The 25,236-nt window shown below is 43.6% G+C and overlaps 1 protein-coding gene and 1 non-coding gene across 3 annotated transcripts in view; one reads left to right on the forward strand and one right to left on the reverse strand.

Annotated features, from left to right (window-relative positions):
- EDA2R (ectodysplasin A2 receptor) overlaps positions 1 to 25,236 on the forward strand; it is a 168,186-nt gene that overhangs the window by 112,967 nt on the left and 29,983 nt on the right. The gene's annotated exons all lie outside the window — the stretch shown is intronic.
- Positions 5,826 to 5,927, reverse strand: LOC125643234 (U6 spliceosomal RNA). Its single transcript, XR_007358633.1, has one exon. It is a non-coding gene; the product is annotated as a U6 spliceosomal RNA (small nuclear RNA).

A 25,236-nucleotide genomic window follows, 5' to 3' on the forward strand; every position in this document is an offset into this window, starting at 1 on the left:
TTAAAAAACAGAAACTTTTCCTGAAAAAATGGTGACACTATGAAATTGATCAGACTACTCCACAACATTTTTCTGTGATAGCATTAGTGACATTTTTGCCAAGTTTTCTTTTAAATCATTTTTCAAAGCCGTGTCCATAACATTTTTTATTTACCAAACACTGAGTAAGAAAATGTAGTTTTTGGTAGTCTAGAAAATGTAGATAGCGATTTTGATAAAAAATTATTGGAGAACATCTCAATAAAAATTCAGATAAAGTTTCTAGTCAATAAAAAGAAGGGGGGAAGTTTTGTGAAAACCAGAAAATGGATTGTTACAAACCCTGTGAAATGGAATCAACTTCCAAATAAGTGTTTCATGAAATCACCCCCGTTTTTCATCCAGCTCTGATTGGCATTTTCCCTAATGCTAGTTCCCCATGCAAACAATTGATGTTGTTACTACTCCTAATAGGTTTCTAGATGGAGGGGAGGTGGTACTCACAAACATGAATGAGAGGAGACATGTCCACAAGACCACCCTTCTATTGAAATGGGATCCAAACAACGAATATTTTAAAAAGGCCCTGTTCTGGATGCTTAAAGCACTACTGTCCAACTGTTATAAGCTCAGGTATTTTGGGTCTTGTCTGTAACAGCTCTTACTTCCGTCTCCATTTCTACTAGTTGATTCACTCTGACACTGCCCAAAATCCTACTGCTGGAGAAGAGACAAGAAAGAGGAGTTTGTACTCAGCCACCTTGCTATTACCCCAACTGCGCATGCTCATGAAAGCTACCTTCCTAGATATTTTCATATACCAGTCCTTTGGCTCTGGACTCTCTTTTTTTGCAGTGGGAACTTGGCAGCCTCCTCTTTTATTCCAAGAACAGATGTACTGCTCTTGCTCAGGCTGCAAATTTCCTCCAAACTCCATGCTATGATGCCTTTCCCCTGAACTAGAAGGAACTCCTCAAGAAGCAAGTTCAGTCTCCAAGGTCCCAGCAGTCCCTGGTCTCTTCTGAGATTGACAACCAGGTTGCCAGTTAGTGCCAATGTTTGTTGGGATGTGGACTGAGATTTATATCATTTGGACTGCTGCCAGATCGGTAACTTCCTATCACAGCTCACTAGTCACCTGGGCTGGATCCAAGCTGGAAACAGAGGTGAATGGTTCAATGTGCCACTATCGGTTCCATGAGACATCCAGTCCCCCAAGCTCTCCACACTTATCTATAGCCATACAGAGCCTTGCTTCCTTACCCCTCTTTACATCTTCCAGGCAAAGATGAAATTATCTGTGTCTGAGCCAAGAGGTAGTGCTACCCATAAGCAAAGCAAGGCTGTATTCATTACCTTGTTCCAAACTCCTCTTGAAGCCAATGGTGTTTCATATGAGTGAGCAGCTACAAAAGAAATTTTTAATTAAGAATTAAAGTAATAAATCAATGGAAGTTTGTCTTCACTACAGCTGAAAGGCCAAAACTGTTTGATATTTACCTTGGAAAGATCAACAGAGTCAAGGGCAAAACCAACCGCAATGAATGAAATGATAGATTAATCTATTGTTTTCATGTATGACAGCGGAGCTCCGAACCATGCAAGCAAGCTGCAAAAAGCCTCCCTCCATATTCCCTAAGCTGAGCTCATTTTGTTTTTCCAAATAGGTCCTCCTGGGGTCTCAGGTCAAGTTCCTATGATTTGCCTCCAGAATAAGACAAACCCTACCTCATTTTTCCAGGCTTCCTAGATCATAGCAGTGTGGGCTAGTCCCTAATACAGAGTGAGCATGGCCATTGCAAATGTTCAGCCCAATCCTGCAAGCTGTTAGGTTTCAAGTGCTCTCAACTCTAATAGGACTACCATGGGAGTTGAGCGCACGCAGCAGCTCACGGAATCATTTCCTGAATCCAATTGTATAGTAGCGTGTGAACGGACTGTCTGCCTGGTGAGACCCAATTCCTTGAAGACTTATCCCAAATTGCAGTTTTCCCTCCTTCTCACTCCAATGTGCTGACACATAAATTCCAATGGATCCCTATCCTGTCCTTCTTCTGATCACTAATACTCAACCACGGACAGGTCATCTTCTTCCTATGTCCTTGTCCCTAATCTCCCATAGCAGGGGTGGCCAACCTGAGCCTGAGAAAGAGCCAGAGCTGTACATTGCCAAAGAGCCACAGTAATACATCAGCAGTCCCCATCAGCCCCTCCACCCCCACTCCCAGAACCTCCTGCCCACCGGCAGCCCTGCCGATCAGCACCTCCCCCTCCCTCCCCGTGCCTCCTGCCTGCTGCAATCAGCTGTTTCCCAGTGTACAGTAGGCTCTGGGATGGAGGGGGGAGGAGCAAGGGTGCAGCACACTCAGGGGAGGGGGTAGGAAGGGGCAGGGGCCTTGGGGTAAGGGGTGGAGGGGGCAGGGCCTGGAGTTGAGCAGTGGAAAGTTGGCACCTATAGCTCCAGCCCCAGAGTCGGCACCTATACAAGGAGCTGCATATTAACTTCTGAAGAGTCGCATGTGGCTCTGGAGCCACAGGTTGGCCACCCCTGCCCCAGAGTCTCTGCAGCATACAACCTGTTCCTCTTGGCTCCCTTACTGCTTCTTCCTAACCCTGTCACCTATTATTGGTGATATTCAATCAGGGAGGTGGCCTGGCTAAAAATGAATCATCTGTCACACATTGGCTGCTGGACTCTGATTATCTGGGGCTGTTTAATCTCACACTTTGGGGATTCCCTGGATCAGAGGTTGTCTCAGGATGCATTTCATCCTCCACAACTCTGGACAAGACATGGGAGTTGAAGACTGGAGCTGGGCTAGCGAAGTTACAGCCAAAGATTGTCAGAACTACTGAGAAAGATTTGGGAAAAGGAAATAGGCTGCAGACAGGAAATAACAATAAATTATCTGGTTCACTACTGTCTTCATAAAGGAAAATGAGTCTAAGAAGAAGCCACATGATGAGTAAATTATGATAAACTTCCTGGTAATTCCAATTGCCATGGATCCAGAGAAGTTTTTTTTATTGAAAGTTTTGAATGCATGAGGTATTCATGCAAGTGCTGGGCTGACACAGTCTACAGCAGTGGTTCTCAACCTATTTACCATTGTGGGCCACATCCAATGCTACCTGTATGGCCCTGTGGATATGACATGGACCACAGCTCTGTGCTGATTGGCTGAAAGTGGCCTGCGGGCTGTAGGTTGAGACCCACTGGTCTACAGCCAAGCTCAGTGTAGGCCGGTACTCTGAAGGCTTCCCATATGGAGCTTTACCAGTATTCCTCCATCCTGACCTGCAGCTCCTGCTATTGCAGTCATGGACTCTCCCGCAGTTCTGAACCTCAGGCTTGACCTGCAGCATCCCTAGTTAATTCAGTCCTGGGCTTCTAGTCAGGAGAGAGAGACAGAGAGAGATTTTGGTTTTGGGCCACCCTTAAAATAAAATTTCTGTTTTTTAAAACATATATTATAATGGTCCTATTGTGCACAGCAACACTAGAGCTGTCTGCCCCACGGCAGGCAGGGAACTTCTGGCAGGCAGCCTGCCCAGTGTTTATGAGCAGTGTACTGTGAAAATGACCTGGAATACTCTCATGGACACAGCTCCCGGTTTATATTACAGCAGAAAAATCATTATCACTGCCAGAAAAAAAAAAAAAAAAAGGACAAAAGGCCACCAAACAATAATGCCACCATAAATAAGGTCTATAAAATAAAATATGAAGAAGTTGCATAACTAACCAGGTCTGTGTCACACACATGCTGCTCAGCTTGGGAAGAGTCCTCTGGGACATGTAAATTACTCATTCCATGTGGCAAAGGACCCAGTAAATAATCAAAGAAAGCGTGTGCAGGTTTACAACTCTCAGGAAATGAAGGCAAGAATTTTGAAGAACTTAGTCTCTCACTTCTGCAAACCTTTGCTCAAATCCTGAGCTGGATCAGAAGAGAAGATAGCTATGTTGCTCATATTGATTTCTAAAACATATTTGCCCACATCACTAAACTACCATAGAATTGGCAGCCATTGCTAAGTATGAGGCCTGAGACTGGGATAATAATTGTCATCTTTTTTATAGTGCCTTCCCTCATGCTGAAGAAATGCTGGGATTGCTTTACAACTGGACAGCTGTGGATGTCTGTGGGATGGTTTCTCAGGGTACCCAGGACTCTGAGTCACCTTGTTACCCCCTGCCTCAAGTGTGAAGGAGTCTTGCTTTTACTTTGCTAGCTGTCAGCTTGCTAAAACCACCCACCTAGTAGCTACTCAAGCCCTCTCCTTCAATGCCAGCCACTACTTTTCCCCTGTTGGTTTTGGGTAACTTTATACAATGACTGTATTTAAAAACAAAACTAAACTATTTACCACATATATTGGTCAAATCCTGAAATGTCATTTAATATTAGCAACACAACACCACACAATAGTTGTGAGAATAACAGATTGTGCACAGGGATAGTCAACTGCCTCAGGTGGTTGATGGCATTTGGTTTCCATAGGTGCCTACTAATAAATACACTTGAGGCAAAAGGTTCTCTCTGTGGTTGCTGTGTGTTTCTGCTTAATTATTTTTAATCTGCAGTACTGACTGTCTTGCAATGGCATCTGACACACCCAGAAACATTGGGCCAAATTTTCAGCTGGTGCAAATGGATTGTCAGGAGCTGGGTGAAACCTTGTTAAGGGTTGAGTTAAAACCTTATTCAGATTCACAGGTGTGAATACACTTTTCAATTGACATAATTGTAATGATAAGCCCCCACCTAGGACAAAAGGAGTATGTGACCCTACCCATGAGTTTTTCTTGAGTATTGTTTGGGGAAGGGGGAGAATGTGATATGTGTGAGTGTGAGCAAGAGAAGGCAGAACACAGGAGACCAGAGAGAAACACAATCAGCATGAAGGAGCAGCTGAAAGCAAAGTATCTGACCCTGGAAGAAACTGGGGAGAAGTTTTTGGGTGGGGTGTGGGTTGAAAAGAGAGTGTGTTCTGGGGGCTGTGAGTAAAATAAGCTGTTTCTTGCTATTTGATTCCTTCTGTGTTCAGACACACAGGACTTGATATATTCCCTGTAAATAACAAGACTGCATTGAAGAAATACTTGACTGTCACCAATTTCTTCACCTAACTGGAATATCCCCAAGAAAGTGAACATTAAGTAGCTGCTCAGGTCTGGGGCAACATGAGCAAAACTCCATAGAAATCAATTTACAGCAGCAGTGAGGATTTGACTACTCTTCTTGGGTTTTTTCTTAATTTAGCTTGTAATAAGGCTCAGGCTCTTCTCCCCACCATGAACAAACTGGGATGTGAATGCAAAAACATCATTACTGTTACAGCCGGCGTCTAGTGGTGGAAGTACTGGCATCTAGTAGTAGTGCCAGCCATGGAAACAAGAAGGATATAAAGGAGGAAGCCTGAACTGAAAAGCTCTAAAGGGAGTAAACTCTTCCTTGCCCATTGGTTTGACCGCGTAACTCCTGTTTTTGAATCCCTCCATTGACTTCCTATCTAATATCATATGAAATTTATGTTGTGTCCCCCAACTTTCAAAGCGCTACATAACTCTGCCCTTCCCTGCTTATCCTCTCTTGTCTGGCTTCATGTCACCCTGTCCCTCCATTCTGCCAAGGCTTCCAACCTCATCCTACTTTCTTGGATTTTCCCAGAATCACCTCCATGCTTTCTTCCATGCAGTCCTTATGCATGGTTTGACCTCCCTTGGGTTGTTCACACTCAAGTTCCTGTAGAGACCCAGGACTACTGTGCCAGTTACAGTGAATAGTGCTGATCTGTACCTTCATTGTACATATCTTGCCTATTGTTTTTCTCCTTCCCCTGACCTCTATCTTTAGATCATGAATTTGTGTGTCATCCTTGCACAGGGGGCATGCTAATCTTCTCTGTATCATTCCAACTGTAGTGAGCTCTAAGCAGGGAGTATGCTTACATGTTTGGAAAGCACCCAGCACATAATGGATGCTACTGTAAATAAATAATCATAACAACCAGCACCACACCACCAGGGAGGCATCCACGAAAGGAACAAAGAATGTAGGCCATACTCACAGGAGGAGGACTCTATCCTGGGAAGCAGTGACTCTGAAAAAGATTTGTGGGTCATGATGGATAATCAGCTGAACATACACTCCCACTGTGACCAAAAGGACTAATGCAGTCCTGCGATGTATAAACAGCAGACTCTCAAGTAGGAGTAGAAGGATTATATAGCCTCTGTATTTGGCACAGGTACAACCTCTGCTGGAATCCTGTGTCCAGTTCTGGTGCCCACAATTCAAGAAGGATGTTGATAAATTGGAGAGGATTCAGAGTGGAGCCACAAGAATAATTAAAGGATTAGAAACATCCCTTATAGTGATAGATTGAATCGATTTAGCTTAATAAAAAGAAGGTTAAGGGATGACTTGATTACAGTCTATCAGTACCTATGGGGGTAACAAATACTTAACAGACTCTTCAGTCTAGCAGAGAACGGTACAATACAATCCAATGTCTGGAAGTTGAAGCTAGACAAATTCAGACCGGTAATAAGGTATAAATTTTTAATGGTGAGAGTAATTAGCTATCGTTACCAGATGTGCCTGTTACTTTTGGGTATGCTCATTTATTGGGGTTACTCTTTGGGAGGCCAGGGGGGGTTCTGTAATTCTATTAATGTACTGCTTATGTCACTTGTGTGTTCATATGGAGCTGTACTCCTTCCTTCTGCAAGTCCCCTCCCAGTGGAGCTATCCTGAAGTTTCCCCAGGACTGGGTTCCTCCAGCCCTAGAACCAGATCAACATGCATGCGCACACACACAAACAGAGCAAGTCTGAGCGGACCGGGTCAATCATCACTCTCAAGCTGATCCCCTTATACGTCCCTGTACTCAATGGGCTGGGTCAAGCAGCACTTTCAGCTTCCCCCCCTTATATACCACAGGTTTAACACATCCCTATCCTACTTTCACATCACAATTGTACTCGTAGTAACCCACTTGATTAGCAAACCCCACAGTATTTTTGGGTGCTACAGGGATCTTTAGCTTAGGTAAAAGAAGCATTGCTACAGAGTAAATGGGGGAAGCTAAAAACACAAAAGAGTAAAGTTCAAAGAGAGAGAAGCAACCAGCTTAACCATAAAAGTTATTTATTGAATAATAGTGATAACTACACAAGGAGAGCCTAAACCAACATAACATACATTATTAAAGGTTAATACCTGAGGTAGAAAGGAAAACAGAGAGAGAAAGAGAAAAAAAGATCTCACTCCTCCCTGAAGCATGAACTGGTCGCGGTTCCCAGGTGATGGTGGTAGCTCAGGATCCTGAGCCCTGGAGACTGGCAGAGCCCCCAGCATGATCAGTCAGGAGATGGAGTCCCAGTGGAACTGAGGCAGAGGTTGGATCCATGCATCAGAACACTGACTGGAGGATGTGTAGGATTTTTGTAGAGAAAATACAATGGTTCAAGGGAGAACACTAGATTTGTTTATAGGTAAACTGTGACTCAAGGGTTTTCTTTAGGCTAGACAATAGGAGCGGATCACTCTTGGCTATGGGTGGTGTTTTCTTCTAGGGAGCTCACAATGCAATGAGGCTGCTTCAGTATTTTGGATATCAATCAAGGATTTATTATGAGAATTGGTCAGATAATTGCTGAGCTGGATGTGTGCAGGCATAGGTTCATTAATATCTGGAGCAGAGATCCCCCATGATGCAGTGCTTCCCTGCTTTTCTGGTCCCAGAGTTCAGTCCGGTTCTCTGTTCTCCATTATGTATGCAAATGGAGATGTCTCTCTGTCCCATCTTTCATGCAGATGAGGCTAGGGGAGTTGTCTCTGTTCTTCATTCTGTATGCTAATGGAGATGTCTTAATCTTGTCCCCCTTGTCAGGAGGGGTCTAGGTGTGTCTCCCAACACCCTTCACTGCTCTCTGTAAGCCTTTTCTCTGATCGGTTTTGGTTCAAGCAGAGAGTGGTGTGTGTGTGTGTGTGTGGTGGGGGCGGTCTTTCATGAGTCAGACAGGCTAGATACTGCGCCCTGGTTCCCCAAGAACCCAGAGCTGACTGTTACCACCACTGAACAACTTACCATGGGTTGTGGCGCATTCTCCATCACTGACCATTTTAAATCAAGGTGGATGTTTTTCTAAGAGATCTGCTCTAGGAATTATTTTGGGGGAAGTTATCTGGCCTGTGTAATACATGAAGTCAGGTGGTCACAATTATCCCTTCTGGCCTTTGAATCTATGAAAAAAGCAGTGAACCTACTTTTGTCATCAACATGCTCCAGAACAGTGAAAGTTTGAACACTGAGGAAGTACAGCATTAACACAGCCAGACATGAACAGGGGAGCCCCGAAAGGAGAGAGGTGGTAGGTGATGATCTAGATTCAGGATCCAATTCTGGAGAATGCTCCCTTGACACAGCCTGAGGTGGAGAGAGAGATGCCTATTTCTGAGTCTGATTCAAAGCCCATTAGTGGAGAGTCCTTCCATTGAATTCAGCGGGTTTTCACCCAGGGCCTATGAGAGAATGGGGGCATTGCTGAATGACTGGTCTTATGAAAAGAATCTGGGGTTGAAATGTATGAACAGCAGGTGAAAATGGATCTCAGTATACTGAGCAAAATCTGCTGGAAATAATAAAATGTACTGAAAAGAAAATCCTTTGAAAGGCAAGCAAGTCTTTAGATGAAATGGAAAAAGGTGGCCAGGATGCTGCACACTGGTAAGAATAAATATGTCATTAGTACACTGCTTCTACTTAGGCCAGAAAGCTGATGCTCCAACATCTTTCTTTGTTTTCCTGAGCCACATCTTGAGAGGTCAGGGCTTAGATACCATCGTGATGAGTGTTACATAAATAACCTAAGAAAATGGTTCCAAACCAGCAACTGTTGCCAAGATTGGTGACATACATAGTTATGAAGTGCCCTGAGTTCGGCACCATCACACAGTGCCAGGGAGAGAGGCTATTTCAGGATGTTACAGATGTGCTAGGGAGCAGTCAATGAGTGAACAAATGAATCACTCTGGATAAGGAAAATGGAGTCAACAAACCAAGAGGTATGTTTAAGAAGTGGTGACCAGAAGCAAAAGTGACAATGTCTGTGTTTAATAGCAGAAAATTTAGGTGGTAAACAGTGTGAATAGTTTTGAGGAAACAGAAACTGTTTGACATGAAGCAAGCAAATATAAAGCTATTCACGAGGCCATGATGTGTCATTTGCTTCATAGCAGATCATAACTCATTTTGTGGGAAAGCAACAGACTCTCAAGTCTGCAAAGTCAGACAAAATCGACATCTTGTAACTATAGTTTCTATACTATCTTCATGTATATTTCAGGGCCTGAAGATTATTATAACAATACTGTCCACAGGCCCCAATGAGAAATTAGGGCCCTATTGTATTGGGCACTGCACAAAACACAATGGCAAGAGACAGTCTTTACTATCTGAAAAGCCAAAAGAATAAAGAGGATAGGTTAGTTAAAGTGGTACACCATGCAGATGGAGTGATGATGGGCACACACCAGGTTAGTTCAAGATCTTTCTTTTCGTGTTTATTATTTAGATTCTTGTTTATTGGGGCAAAGGATGAGGTGAGGGAGAAACAGGCCTCTGGAGCTACTGCTATCTGGTAGCCAGAGATCACTACAACACAGCTTAGTCCAGCAGCACTAACCCTCAAACGTGCCCCATGCAGAACCCATATTGCATAGGCTACGCACATTGTGACATCGGAGCTGGCTCCACACTAGTTAAGGAATCCCCCATGCCAGAGGAATCTGGGGCTCAGGAATTCTGCCATCACTCTGGCCCTTTTGCACCACTCCATTTTGTAATACCAGCTCCATTCTGCTTCCCATTGTTCCCTATAGGAGTGAAGCCAAGCTGCCCTCAGGGAAGATGGTGGCCACTTATATTTGTATGGGTCAGCATCTTCCCTGAGGGCAGCTTGGCCTCATTCCCCTTGGGAACAATAGGAGGCTTCTAGCAGCACTTCCCTTGTGAGCAGTAAGGAAGGCAGCCATTTTGAGAGAATGTAGTTCTTCATGGAATTCTCTGTTGTCAAACAATATTTGTCATCTGCTGAAGGAAAAGCTTTCAGTTATGAAGGACAACAGCAAAAAAAATGACCATTAATCCTAACAAATTTAATTCTTCAAACTTAGTCAAAGCATGAGATTTCAGTGAGTTTTAACTCTATGGAATACTCCGCATTATTCTGTTAACATAATCTGGGATAAATAATCTGACATGGGTGTTAAATTTCAGAAAGGATCCATTTTAAAATTAGTTTTAGGGTATAAACTAAATAACCAATTTCCTTGTAAATGCTCAGACAATTCCTTCTATACCCAAAGTGTATGTGCTGTAATACGTTTTTACATTGAGGAGGAGCTGTACTCTGATGTAACAAAATGGCTGAATCCCTGTTTATGGTGCTCATGACCAGAATTCCAGATTGCCCCTTTCCCTAGGACCCTGTTCTGATATATAGACTCAGGTGAACAAGCAAAAGGAGTCCTTCAAAGAGGTATTGCGTAGAGGTTCTAGAGGAATTGGTGCAATGGTTTAAGGGATGACCTGGGCATCTGAAGTGGACTTAGTTGCAAGTAGCTCAGGAAATCCGCTTCACTGGAAGACTGGAGATGAGGAATGGGAATGGCTTGGGATCAAAGCACTCTCAAACCCTTGTGTCACAGCTTACAGGGTCTGAAACAATGATCTAAAGCTCCTCACACCTAATGAACAGGACAAACTAGGCTGCTAGTGTTTCAGTGTTCCACACTGCCAGGCTGCATTTCCACCCTCTGATATCTCAGTCCACCCGGAGCACATGGCCCAGCATTTCCCAGTTTGCAAGGGCCAGGCTGCAATCACACGTAGATGGATGAATTACTCAGGAAGACAAGTGACATGTACACTTTCTCTCTCTCATTGGCTGTGGAGCATACATTAATTTAGATGGAATATATGGGCCCAAAAAAACAAAGGTTGTGTTCCATGTTCCTGTCCAATATTAAACAATGCTAACCAAGGTTTGGAATGCAGAGGCCTCAGCCTGCTTACTACCATGGCAAATACACCATTAAAATCATGTTAACCTTTTATTAAGGGTGTAGAAAAAGGAACACAGTTGACACATTTGAAATGTAAAGGATTAAGTTAAAATGAAAGTTTAACATTGTCCCCTGTTCAGTGATGCTTTAGCTGGAGAGTGTTTTTAGAAGGAAACCCCTCCCTATCGGACAGTTTTTCACATGGTATTAAAGCTGGTAATAACTGTTCTTTTGAGGAAGAGAAGAGAAGTTAATTGAGCTGGACTGGGGCTGTCATCGTTAAAGTTTGATCCCATTTCCTAGAATGGAAAGCAAGACAAACACACATGAGGATAGAGAAAAGAACAGTAAAGATAGAAACTCCAGCTTCTGGAAGAAACAGAGGCACAACATGTGGTCTTATTAGCCACTCTGAGACACGGCAAATTTGTACCAGAGCTAGGCTAGTTAAGGCATTTCTTTTAACTGCCTCTTTCTGGTGGCTGGCTTACAGCAGTGTTGCAGAATACAGTCTTGGCCAGTCAGGAATTAGACAGCAAAAAGGAGAAGGGTAGGAAAGAGAAGAAATAAGATGAGGAATGAAAAGGACACACAAGGAGGGAGTGACAAAAATCTCACATCCCAAGTGGTATTTGGGATTTAGGTGAAGCCGATGGAGGTGACAGTGTCACCCGAGTCCCCATCTCATGTCCTGAGCAAGCCAGGCTTCTTTTGGGATCAAGACAAAGGCCCAACAATATCAAGTTGGATCCCAGGGTCCCAGGAGATGGTGGGGGTAAAAACGTTGATGAGGGACACTCCTTCCTCTTCTTTCATCCAGCAACTCTTATCTTAGCTTCTTTGCCATCTTCATCCCCTCTCCCCCTCCACCCGAGTCTTTTCTTTTAAAGACCCACAACGGGGTGATGGGAAGAATAGCCTATCCCCTCATTATTTTGCTAAACAATTAGGCCTAATTTCTGACACACCAATTTTGGTCCATTGATTTTCAGTCCCACATTTCTTTTGTTTACCAGGCAGGCTATTAACGCTGTCTTTGAGTTCTATCAGGAGGCCTTTTATTTGTGCAAATTCAGTCTGTCTCTCTTTTTCACCTTTCCCCATCAACAGCCATTGTTATAGATTGTAATGTTATGAACTTTTACTTACTTCTTACAGTTGAGCTCACAATTAGACCAAATGCGTAGGCCCAATTAATACAAAAAGCACCACCATGATTCTATTATTTGTTCGCTGCTGACTTTGTGCCTTGTACAGCACCATGTACAATATGAGTACAGGCCCTACCATCAAGATCTTATAATTTAATAAATGGAATGAAGGACGTGGAATATGCTGGGAAGCCCAGAGGAAGGAAGAATTTGGAGCCTTTTAAAAACATTGCACACAAGCAATGATCTATAATATGGAAGAGGTGAGTGTTCAGGAAGGTGATGTATAGATCAGTGGTTTTCAGCCTATGCTTCATGGTCTCCTGGGGGTCCAAAGGGGTCCGCAGCTCCATTTGAAATTTTTGTAGGGGTCTGCAAATGAAAAAAAAAGTTGAAAACCACTGGTCTAGATGAACTAGTATGGAAAAAGCATTGCAGGCTTTTGGGGCAGGGCAAGATAGAAGGAGTTAGGTCTTAAAGGAAGGTGGGTGCTGCTGAACCGTTCAATATATAAATATATGTGTGCTTGTGGTGGAAAACAGTGCCCTCAAATAGACTCACTGGCGCATTCTTCTCTTTCCTTCTATCACTTGCTTATGTGTGATTGGGGTTGTTGCCCACAGGTAGGGGCTTCTCTGAATGTTGCCTGTAAACTCTAATGCTGTGATTTTTCAGAGACGTATAAGGAATTTGAATGCCCAATTCCCAGTTAATGTTAAAGGGAACTGGATATTCCCAATCCATGGGCAGCTTTTAAAGCCTCAGCCTAAAGTTTCCATGCACACTAATACAGTCTCAGGCTAGTCTTTTGTTCAGGTTTTTTGGTTTTGATTTTGGTTTACTGGTTCTTCTAGAATCCCATGGCTCAGTGTATAGTCGATGATGTTCAGTAAAAAGATCGCTGACTCACTAGTGCACAAAGAAGGGACTTGCGTTAGCATTGGATGGTTGCTTCAGGATGATGACTGCTTTCTATTGCAGTCAATAAAACAGGAACTTAATTAAATCTAGTTTGTAATTTGCTGCGTTAGTTAATGCTAGTGAAAACTGCTGGATTAACAGCCCTGCAAATGGATGTCCCAAATCTAGCTCCTTGTATATCACATGCAGCAGCACTGAAAGCTACTCCCACATAGCTCCTCCCCATCCCTTTTTGTCTACAGGTAATACTGGAGTTCAGTCTCCATGGTCCATTCACCCATTGGCCTCTCTGCTTAGCCTCAGTAACTTCTTCACCCACATAGACACACAGCACATCTATCTTTTCATACACACAAACAGACCCCCCGCCCCCCCCCCCAAAAAAAGGCAATAGTGAAGTCTATGGTGGCCTTCCTGGAGTCTCTGCCACTTCTCAGGTTTATGTAGTGTTGATTGCCTGATTTGTATGTGTTAGGGTTTTTCCAGTGGCAGGGTGGTGGGAGGCTTTCAGGTAGATGGATGTATCGCAGTTTTGACCCTTACACAGGTAACCAGGCTTTTACAAAGGGGGAAGCAGTTTCTACATGGGGACACCTGCCAACAAGAAATGGGACTGATGGGGCTTGTCTAGAGTGGTGAGGTAATGGGCTCTACAGCGGTGTGATTTCTAAAGCACACTAATGCGTTGCATATTAATCAGTCCATGTAGACCTTACTGATGCGCACTAAGGCTGTGTCTACCCTGCACTTTTGTCGTTAAAACTTTTGTCTGTCAGGGGTATGAAAAACACCCCCTGAACTACAAGTTTTAATGGCAAAAAGCGCCGGTGGGGACAATGCTTCGTCAGTGGGAGATGCTCTCCCATTGACAAAGCTACTGCCCCTCCTTGGAGGGTGGTTTTATTTTATCAGCAGGAGAGCTCTCTCCTGCCGACGAAGAGTGGCTATACAGCGTGCCTTACACTGGCAAGGCTTTAGCAGCACAGATGTGCCACTGTAAGCTGCGCAGTGCCGACATAGCCTATGTGTTCCCTACTGTGCTTTAGCATAGTACTATTTCCAGCAGCGCTGCATTAAAGTGCACCAGCAGAGCGTCGACACAGACCAGTTAATGTACAACATGCTAGTGCTCTTTAGAAATCACATCCCCATACAGTGCATTACCATCGTGTAGACAAGCCCTTAGTCCCACAACTCATTTTGCCTCAGACACTAAACAAACATCAGATGGTAACCGCTGACTCAAATTCATACAGAAAAGCAACATAGATATCAAAGTACAACATTCAACACCCACAGTCAACTCTGCCAGTGTCCATGACCCAGCTGCTCTGGAGTTATGACTTGCTGGCATGTGGTCTCTCCCCTACTAGGATGTAGCTCTTAGTCTTTCAGTCTGGGAATGCAAAAAAAAAAAAAAACCTAAAAACAGCCCTCGTCCTTCTTCTCTGAAATTCAGTTCCCTTTCATTCTGTTTCCTGATAACACAAATCTCTGACCCTCCACTGCAGCCCTACTGGCATTTTGCTAGATAAGGGTGCCCCAGACAAAGCCAAGGAAAGAGGAGGAGTTCATTGGGTATCTAAGGCATTGGAAGTGGAGAAGGTGAGGGTGAAAAACATGTAGGGGAGACACTGCAACCTTGCCCTTTTTACTCTGCTAGTACAAGCGAGCATAGCGTGCTTTGAACTTAAAGAGCTGCAGACATCTGGTGGAAAACTTGAACAAATCCATTAGGAAACACTTCTGTTTTAACGGCTGATATTTTCCCAACTGCAGACATTTCCCCAGTGTTCTTTAGGCATTCTTACATCCACTTTTGCTTATGACTTTAACCTTGCAAAAAGCAAACACTAGGCTGAAGGATTGGGTTGAACTTTCTCCATTCTTCGCTCCTTAAGAAAGGATCCAGCTGAGGTTGAAAAGGTCTAGAGAGGAACAAAGGTTAGAAGTCTGACAGGTCATATACACAACAGTAATGCTCTTACTCTAAAAGTTTGTAAGGTGCTCTAGGAAGCCTCAGAATGAAAGATACTATATAAGTGGATGGTCTACATACAGTACTGTATATCAAGGCTTTCACCCACTGAGTGAACTGAAGTCCCATGTGGCATTAATTCCTGAGGTTAGTGTGTTTATCTTATGGCTGTCACCAGTTTCTAAAAAAGTACAAAGTTATATGGGGTAAGAATGCACAGAACAGTATCACCCAGGATGGGATAGATACTAAGTGACTCTGCTACAAGAGCTGGGTGAAATTTGGATAGTCTATTCACAAAGGGGGTGGGGGAGCAGTTTCAGATGGAAAAGAAAAAATTGAAAAAAAGTATACCTTTTGGTGCCAACAGTTTTGAAAGAAAATAGTTTTTGACTTTTCATTTTGAAGTTTACAGGATTTTTTTTTTTTAAAGGAGAGGCTGAAAGGCACCCATTAATGAAACAAAATGAAAAAACCCACAAATGTTTCAGGACAAACAAAATGTTTTGTTCAACTCAAAAGGACATATGCAATTTTTTGGTTCAGTCACCGGCCCCAAAAAGTCACTTACTCACCTGGCTGTATCTGCTACAGATGAAAATGGACATGATGATAGCGTCTTTTTTTTAAGTGCTGATCTGCTCTGAAATGTGATGACAGTATAACAATAAAGCTCCTTCTGACTCAGATAGGACAGCCACACGGAGCCTGAGCCATCTCTTCTCCTTTTCGTGACAAAAATCTTTAGTAGTGTTTACTCAGGGTCTGATCCTGCTTTCTTTGAAGTCAATGGGTGGGGGGGGGGGGGCTGGAAGAGATACTGTGTTCCAGATATAGGGCCAAACTACAACATCTGTGCAATTGCATCAAAGGCAATGGGGGTAGCACAAATGTCACTGAGGACATGATTTGGACATATATAAGTCATCACCCTGGGCAAATGTGACTTTTTTTTTTTATAGAATTACATTAGTGTAACAGCTAGTGTTTAATAATGCATTTGTTCAAGCATATCATGACATTTTACTTGCACAATTCTATATTGGGCACAATGACATGATTGAAGACTTGGCTGAAAAGCCAAACAAAGATCACAAATCATAATGAGTTGGGGGAGGTGTTCAGCAGGTTACCACTGTTATTGGCACTCGTGTCAAGCCTCATTAATGGGCCTGAAGACAAGGGGTGTAAGCAGATAAACAGAATCTTAATGGCATTTGTGGTTGGCACTAAGTTCAGAGGCACTGTAAATAACTAGTGAGGACAGAAAAACAATACAAAGGAACCTAGAGAAGTGAGAACCATGGGCAGGAAAAGGGCAAAGTGACTCAGCTTGGAAAATTTCAAGTTAATATGTTTGGGAGAAATCAGGTGGAAGACAAATGTTGAGAGGCAGTGTGGTGCAGTGGCCAGAACACTGGACTCAAAAATTTGGATTCAATTCTCAGCTTGGTCTCTGACCTGTGTTACCTTGGGTCAGTCATGCCACTTCTATTTTTCCTTCCATCTTTGTCTGTCTTTTTTATTTAAACTGTAAGCTCTTCAGAGCAGGGCCCGTTTCTCACTATGCATTTGTACAGTGCCTAGCACAATGGGGCCTGGGCTCTCTTTTGGGGACTCTACTCATAACCATAATATTAATATCTCATGGAAGGGAGAAATCTAGAAAGCAGTAAGACTGAAACGTAGGAATGATAATGCTCAGGGAAGCAGAGGTCCACATGAGATAATTCCTGGTATCCTCCATTTAGTTCAGGCCACCTCAGTGCCAGAGAGATTGACAGACTGGATGGAGTTCAATACAGGTGATCCAGGAACTGGAAGCGCTGACTTACAAAGACAGATAAGAACTAAATCCACCCCAGTTGCCTAATCAGCTATTATGAAGTGGCCTACATTCTAACCAGTCCTGAAGAGGGTGGGGTCACGGGAGGGGGAAGGGGAGGCGGGGGGGCACACCAAGGAGAGAGACAGGGCATTCACCAACCATATGAGGGAGTAGGAGTAAAGGGATGAAGTTGAAAGAAGGTAAAGTAAGACTGGCTGTCAGGAAGCACATCTTGACAATGAAACCCGTGGAATGTTCTCCCAAGGGCCAATTCACACACATCCAGTTCCCTCAGTGGAAGCCCTCAGTTGGAGCCCCCTTTTAGGCTTATAATTAAAGCTGCATATTGTGTGTATCTTTATGAAAGAGAGAGAACAGGACTGTTCTGCTCTGCTGGGTCATGTGCAGGTAGAAGTTGTGGGGAGACATGGCAAAGGGCAGCACTGAACGGGTTAGGGGGTGGGGTCTGGGATAGTTAGTAAAACTGTCTTCTTGGTGATAGAGAATGGAGTGGGCAAAGGGCTAAGAACCTGGATAAATATTAGCAGATCAATAAGAGCATGAAGCAGACAGGGAGAGTAAAGCCTGTGGCTAAAGAAAATGAATTCTGTGTTTGAGATTGTGGGATCTTCAAAACCAGACTCAGAAATGAGAACAAAATTCTCCCAAAGACTTTTCTGTAAGCAGCAGAAATGGGCAGCTATTCTGGCTGCTGTTTCAAAGCAGCGATTCAGTGCCCTCTCCTGGGCAAAAGGCAGCTTGTGTGCCAAAACCCCTGAACAGTTAAAGTCATGGCTGTTTTTAAAATCATTAAAAAATCCTTGATTCCCTTGACAGCCATGGGAAAAACCAGATGAGCCTGAGTCACAAAGATCCAATTCCAAAACAGATTTGGATCTCACCTTCTGTAAAGTTCTTGAGGGTTTAGGTCCTATTTCCTATTCGTGCCCATCTCTACAAGTGTGCATCTTTACCTATTCATAATTCAAATTCAACTAGGTGTCGTGGCCAAACTGTGCTATTAGAATGAGCTGTTCCTCTGGGACAGTGGATACTCTCACATGTGAGAGTGAAGATGTGATGTTGCTAGAAAGGAGGATTCAGAGGCTATTTTGTAGCATACATAGGTCACCCTCTGCTGGACAAGAGGTAAAACAACATCTGGGAACTAACTGAGGGATGAAGTAAAATTTAGAGGTGATGTCTTCTAACGCGGAGACTAACAGATCATAAACAAGTTATCCCATCAACACAACCATAGAAGTGAAGGACTGGAAGGGACCTCATTAGATCTAGTCTAGTTCCCTGCACTCAAGGCAGGACTAAATAAGACCTAGATCATCCCTGGTAGGTGTTTAGAGGTTTTTAAGAACAAGTTAGACAATGACTGAGATTCCACACCTTTCCTAGGCAATATGTTCCAGTGCTTAACTACTCTGACAGGAAGTTTTTCCTAATGTCCAACCTAAACCTCCCTTACTGCAGTTTAAGCCCATTGCTTCTTGTCCTATCCTCTGAGGTCAACAAAAACAGTTTGTCACCCTCCTCCTTGTAACAAACTTTTATGTACTTGAAAATTGTTATGTCCCCTCTCAGTCTTCTCTTTTCCAGACTAAACAAACCTAGTTCTCTTCAATGTTTCATCCAAGGTCATGTTTTCTAGACCTTTCATCATTTTTGTTGCTCTCCTCTGGACTTTGTCCAGTTTGTCCACATCCTTCCTGAAATGTGGCACCCAGAACTGGACACAATACTCCAGCTGAGGCTTTATCAGCACAGAGTAGAGCGGAAGAATTACTTCTCCTGTCTTGTTTACAACACTCCTGCTAATACATCCCAGAATGATATTCATTTTTTTTTTTTGGCAACAGTGTTTCACTGTTGACTCATTTAGCTTGTGATCCACCATGACCCCCAGATCCCTTTCTGTCGTACTCCTTCCTAGGCAGTCATTTCCCATTTCATATGTGCAATTGATTGTTCCTTCCAAAGTGGAGTACTTTGGATTTGTCCTTACTGAATTTCATCCTATTTATTTCTGGATAAACTGGAGAAAGGGTTTGATCATTTTGAATTTTAATCGTATCCTCCAAAGAACTTGCAACCCCTCCCACTATCCACAAACTTTATAAGTTTGCTCTCTATGCCATTATCTAAATCACTGATGAAGACATTGTCCAGAACTGGACCCAGGACTGAGCCTATGTTGGATTGGTTGTTGGACAGGTTTAAGCTAATTGTGCAGTTAGTTGTCACTGTGTCTCATTTTGTAACACTCACTTCTAGGATGGCAAGTCCCATAGCAAAACTAGAGCACATGCCAACTTCTGACATAGCAGTGTGTGCAGTGTCTTGGGGAAAATCCCGTCTGAGCTCCAGACCAGGACTTTGGAATAACACAAGAAGCAAGCAGGCCAAAAGGGTATACATGAGTTTCATGCCCTTGCAAAAAGGCAACAGTCTAAATTTGTCCACATGGAATCACTAGCTGTGTATGTGGTGGGGTCACAGCTAACATGAGGTAATTAGATGAAAAGCCCAATTGAAATAATGACAGGTTTCAGAGTAGCAGCCGTGTTAGTCTGTATCGGGAAAAAGAAAAGGAGGACTTGTGGCACCTTAGAGACTAACAAATTTGAGCATAAGCTTTCATGAGCTACAGCTCACTTCATCGGATGCATTCAGTGGAAAATACAGTGGGGAGATTTATATACATAGAGAACATGAAACAGTGGGTGTTACCATACACACTGTAAGGAGAGTGATCAGGTAAGGTGAGCTATTACCAGCAGGAGAGCGGAGGGTGAGAGGGGGGACCTTTTGTAGTGATAATCAAGGTGGGCCATTTCTAGCAGTTGACAACATCAAGAATTATAACATTCAAAAACCAGTCGGAGAACACTTCAATCTCTTTGGTCACTCGATTACAGACCTAAAAGTGGCAATTCTTCAACAAAAAACTTCAAAAAAAAAAAAAAAAGATTCCAATGAGAGACTGCTGAATTGGAATTAATTTGCAAACTGGATACAATTAACTTAGGCTTGAATAAAGAATAAATAATGGATGGGTCATTACACAAAGTAAAACTATTTCCCCATGTTTATTCCCCTTCCCCGCACTGTTCCTCAGATGTTCTTGTCAACTGCTGGAAATGGCCCACCTTGATTATCACTACAAAAGGTTCCCCCCACCACCCCCACTCTTCTGCTGGTAATAGCTCACCTTACCTGATCACTCTCCTTACAGTGTGTATGGTAACACCCACTGTTTCATGTTCTCTATGTATATAAATCTCCCCACTGTATTTTCCACTGAATGCATCCAATGAAGTGAGCTGTAGCTCACGAAAGCTTATGCTCAAATAAATTGGTTAGTCTCTAAGGTGCCACAAGTACTCCTTTTCTTTTTTCAATTAAAATAGTGACCCGGGGACAGAAACCACAGCCACTGAGGTAGGATGGATACATGCTGTAAATGCTGTGACATCTGACTAATGAATCAATTCTGCCAAACACACTCTATTCCAAGGCATTAGAAACTGAGAGGACATTGAGTCAACTTGCACACAGGGGACAATTCACCTTGAAGCCTTACCACACAGGTAAAACCTATTCCACATCAGGAAACTGAGGCAGAAGGACTAATGTGCCCAGAAAAGCTCGATGTTTAACAAAGATGGCCTCATCCTCTAGGTTTCTCCTATTGTGGGAGTTAAAAAGAAAAACTAAAACAAAGCAACAAGGCAAGATCTGAATCAGTGTCCGTGTGCACCTACTAAACAAAGAAATAAGACCTGAGACACATCAGCTCACTATGGATCAGATGAACTAAATGGATCCCAGGTTTTTTTGCAGCAGAGTACCACTGAACAGAGCTTCACCTGGAGTTCAGATCCATAACATTCATGACACATGAATTCCTGCATTGCTACAAATGATTTTAGAATCTCTCCAGCTGCATAGTTCTTTCAAAACACAATCTGTGAAGTCTTAGGGCCATCAGGAGTTCTAAACATCACAGCACACAGGAAAACATCTGAAGAGCATAATTCTCACCTCATAGCCATGTTACTTCATGAACACAACATCACACAAAGTACACAGTGGGTACAAAAGGGGATTTTTCAGGGATAGTTTTGTACTTTCACACAGGCAACCTCAGCCATACAAAAGGCAACCACACAGAAGTACAAAGCTTGGTAGACCTAACGGACTTCTGTGATTGTTGTGTCCTACATTTGGTAAGTATCACACACCTTATTTGACCGCTCTCTAGCAATGATGAGCACTGACCATGAGCAGGATCACACGCTACACTCAGAGTCTTGTACTAGCGAGACTTCTGGTCAGTCATCAACCCATACAGCTTGGGCATGATGCTCTAGTACAAAACTTTCACAATTATTTAAATAGCTGCCCAGGAAAGAACAGACCTGCAGTCTGTCATAGAAACTGCAGAAGCTCATGTAAATTTCTTGACCTATGCCATCTGTAAAGCAATGACTCAGTAACAGTTATGAGCTGCCACTGGGTCAGACAGCTGGCTGGATGCATTCAGTCATTCAAATGATGCAAGACAAGTATCAGCACAGGTCAATTGCATCAGACTCTGGAATCACAGGAGACATGCTGCTCTACACAAAAGATGAAATCATGCTTGCTCTTCTGTACTACAAGACTTGTTCTCCTTTGCTCCCTGTGAGGACTATGTCTTCCTCAGCCAAATCAGTGTATTGTATAAAGCAAATAGCTTCTGTGAGAAAGACTGGATTCTGTGGACTGACAATTTAACTGAACTCCATATAAAATCCTGCCAGTCTGCTATCACTGACAGTCAAACTTCTCTATTACATGTTGGCTGGACATTAGTGAGGACTTCTGTGATTTCTTCAGTGAAAGACCTCTACTGGCTGTCAGTCTGCCTGACTGTTAATCTAACAAGATATACATAGTGACCCAGATACAGCACCCCAAAATACAAAATTTCAAAACACATTCAAAAATCAAATTCACACATCAGTGACACCAAGGGCTACTTCCTAACCCATCCAAAAGAAAATAAGCAACCCTCAGCTATCTCCAGCCCATCATTAAAAAGCCTGTGGAAATACAATAGCTTTGCAACATGCCTGGAAGATCAACAAACTCAAGTTGTATTGAAGTGAAACTCAGAAATATTCTGTTGGTTCAATAAACTATGCAAGCATTGCCAAAAAGTAAAAAGATCAGAACTACTGTGAAACTAAAACCCTTTCTGGTCATACCTGAAGTCTTTCCAGATGGAAGTTAAAGATCCCATGGTAACTTCTGGAAAATTTTGAGGATCAGTTCAGTATTCACAGTATACTTCAAGAGCTCCTGTTGCAGGAGCTAGGCCCCTAGAAGTTAGCGGGGGGAACAACCTGTGTGACCACTGCAGATTAGTGGCTGCCACACAGAGCCCTGTGTTGGCCTCATGCAGGCCTGCACACAGACCCTCATCTCAGTTTCCATTCCTGGATCCACCAAATCCCAGTTGTCTCATCCTTTCCAGACTATTATATCCCTTTCAGGAGTCTGATTTGTTTTGCATACCCCCAAGTTTCATCTCACTTAAAAACTACTTTCTTACACAATCAGACATAAAAATACAAAACTGTCCCAGCACACTATTACTGAAAAATTGCTCACTTTCTCATTTTTACTGCATAATTATAAAATAAATCAACTGGAATATTGTATTTACATTTCAGTGTACAATATATAGAGCAGTATAAACAAGTCTTGGTCTGTATGAAATTTTAGATTGTACTGACTTTGCTAGTGCTTTTTATGTAGCCTGTTGTAAAACTAGACAAATATCTAGATGAGTTTCATGTACCCTCTGGAAGACATACCCCTGGTTGAGAACCACTGCCCCAAATAAATTGCACACAGAGTTTTTCCAGTCCAGTCACAACAACCCTCCTTAGGGTCTGCTTTATTAACTTAAAGTTCAAACCTAAACACAAATGCCTTCCCTCCAGCCTTCAGCTGTGTTCAGCCCAAACTCCCTTGGTCTGGCCAGAGTCCTTACTGTCTTGGTAGGCTATTCCCAGCCCTTCTTAGCTGGAGCAATTCCTCTGGTCCCAGGGCCTTCTCTACAGGAGCCTCACTCAGTCTCTGAAATCTCAGCACAACCTCCTGAGCTTCCCCCTTACTGCAGCCACATTCTGATCTTTATAGGAAATCGCTCGATTCCTCTCGGGTAGGGCTTATTCTGTAATCAGGGTTGGCTTGGCCCTAGGCTCTCCAGCCCCAGGGCAAGCTACCGAGTTACAATCAATTTTAGTCTATTCCCTCTGGGTAGGGTGGCCAGTTGTCCTGATTTTATGGGACAGTCCCAATTTTGGGGCTATTACACTCCATCCCCTGTCCTGATATTTTACACTTGCTAACTGGTCACCTTACCTCTGGGGACCACAGCAGAATTATTTGCTACAGTGTATTCTCGAGCGCTTGGTCCATTCTAATCCCTTTACTGCTTTCTAGGATAAGGTCTATCCAAGAAACATGTTCTTGCCATGCAGACAAATGGGCCTGGTCCTTCTTGATGTCCCAATTTTTTAAAATGAATTGTAATGTGCAAGGGAAGATTCACCTTCAGATCCCTGACCAGAACTTTGGAATAACCAAAGGAAAACCCAAACCCAGATAATACATCCCACGTTTTATACTGAGGCAGAGTGAATTCCGGGGCAGAATTTGGGGATTTTAGTGAGGGTTGTGTGAATACAGATGCAGTACTCATGATCAAGTAATCTCAAAGTTTATACACCTGACTGTTGTTTCACTGCCTTGATTAAGGCAGCTCCCTCTAATCGGGAACATAACAAGGACGTTACACATATAAAAATCTATTAATTCAGGTGCATCCCCTAGAGCAGTAAAGAGTTAAAGGAATTAGTATCAGAACTAGATATTTTTAGTGCTCTCTATAGTTAGTTATGTTTAAAGCCACAATCCAGTGAAACTTTTCAAGGTAATACTGTTGTGCCAGAACAACTCAAAAGCCTGAACCATTAGATTTCTGTTATATCACAGACCCTTAAAGTTTAGTTTCCCATTTGATTTTTATCAGACCACTATTAGTTTAGGGTTGAGTTACAAATGGATTGCTTTCTTTAGCATGACATTAATTCACTTTCCATCAGTATGCACAAGATCCTCATTCATGTACCAGTCAAGTTATAGCTTATGCCATGCAGCATGGAGTCCACTCACCATCGGAGTGCTCCTCCTGGTTGCTCTGGGGACTAGCTAGTTGCAGGTCTAATGCCCCTTCTGTCAGCTCTTCACCCCATTGTCTCCTCCTGTCTCTGGGACTCAGGGTGCTCCTTCTTCATAACTCAGCCCTCCAGCCAGGTCACTATCGTCCTTCCTTCCTGAGGGTCACAAAGTCTCCCCGGACAACCATCCTAGGCAATCTGCATGCCACTGTCTGGTCCATGCCATTTCCTCAGTAGCTGGTGGGGAACCTCAGCTCTTCCACTATTCCAAGCGCCAGTCCAGGGACCCTATACCTGCAATTGTAGTCCACTTTCCTTCAACACTGGTTGCTCTTTCCCTAGACTTCTTCCTACTTCTCACCTCTACCTTCTGACTCCCTAACTCTGTGGGTTTGCCAGCCCAAACGCCCTCCTCCCAGGCAGAAATTGCAGGCTACTTAGCACTATAATCTCCAAACACATCTCCCTTCTCTCACCTTCCCGGCTTTACCCTAGCACCCCCCACCCCCGCACTTCTTTCTCAACTGGACTCCATCAGCATTCAGGGGATTACTTAGGCCACCTATTTCCCCTCAGCTCTGACCTATCTGGTTAATTGGCCCCATCTCAGCCTCATTAACCCCTTCTAGACTGGTGTGAGGGCAAACCAGAGGGGTAGCCAGGGTTGGGCCTGGTTGGGCTGTGGTCTACCCTCTTAGCATCCAGGCCCACCCAAATCTGAGGAGGGATGTAGTGCTGCCACAGCAGCCCAGAGCATCACTTGGGCACCTGAAATCCAGGATGGAGTGTGGGCAGGGCCGGAGCCCCCTGAATCCACAGACTGGGAAGGGGTGAGTTGTCCCAGGCAGGGGGTGTGTCTTGTGAGGGTGGGTCTGGGTAGGACTAGTGCTGGGGCCAGAGTGGAGCCAAGCCTGGTGACTAGGAGGATGAGTGGGCTGGGCATGGACAGGCCTCCAAAGACAGGGGCAGCAGCGCACAGTGCAGGATGCACAGACACAGCGGCGCCGGCAGGACAGAGGGACAAGGCCGGCTGGGTGGACAGACACCAAGCCGG

Source organism: Caretta caretta, chromosome 9 (assembly GCF_965140235.1).
Source record: "Caretta caretta isolate rCarCar2 chromosome 9, rCarCar1.hap1, whole genome shotgun sequence".
Classification (NCBI taxonomy): domain Eukaryota; kingdom Metazoa; phylum Chordata; order Testudines; family Cheloniidae; genus Caretta; species Caretta caretta.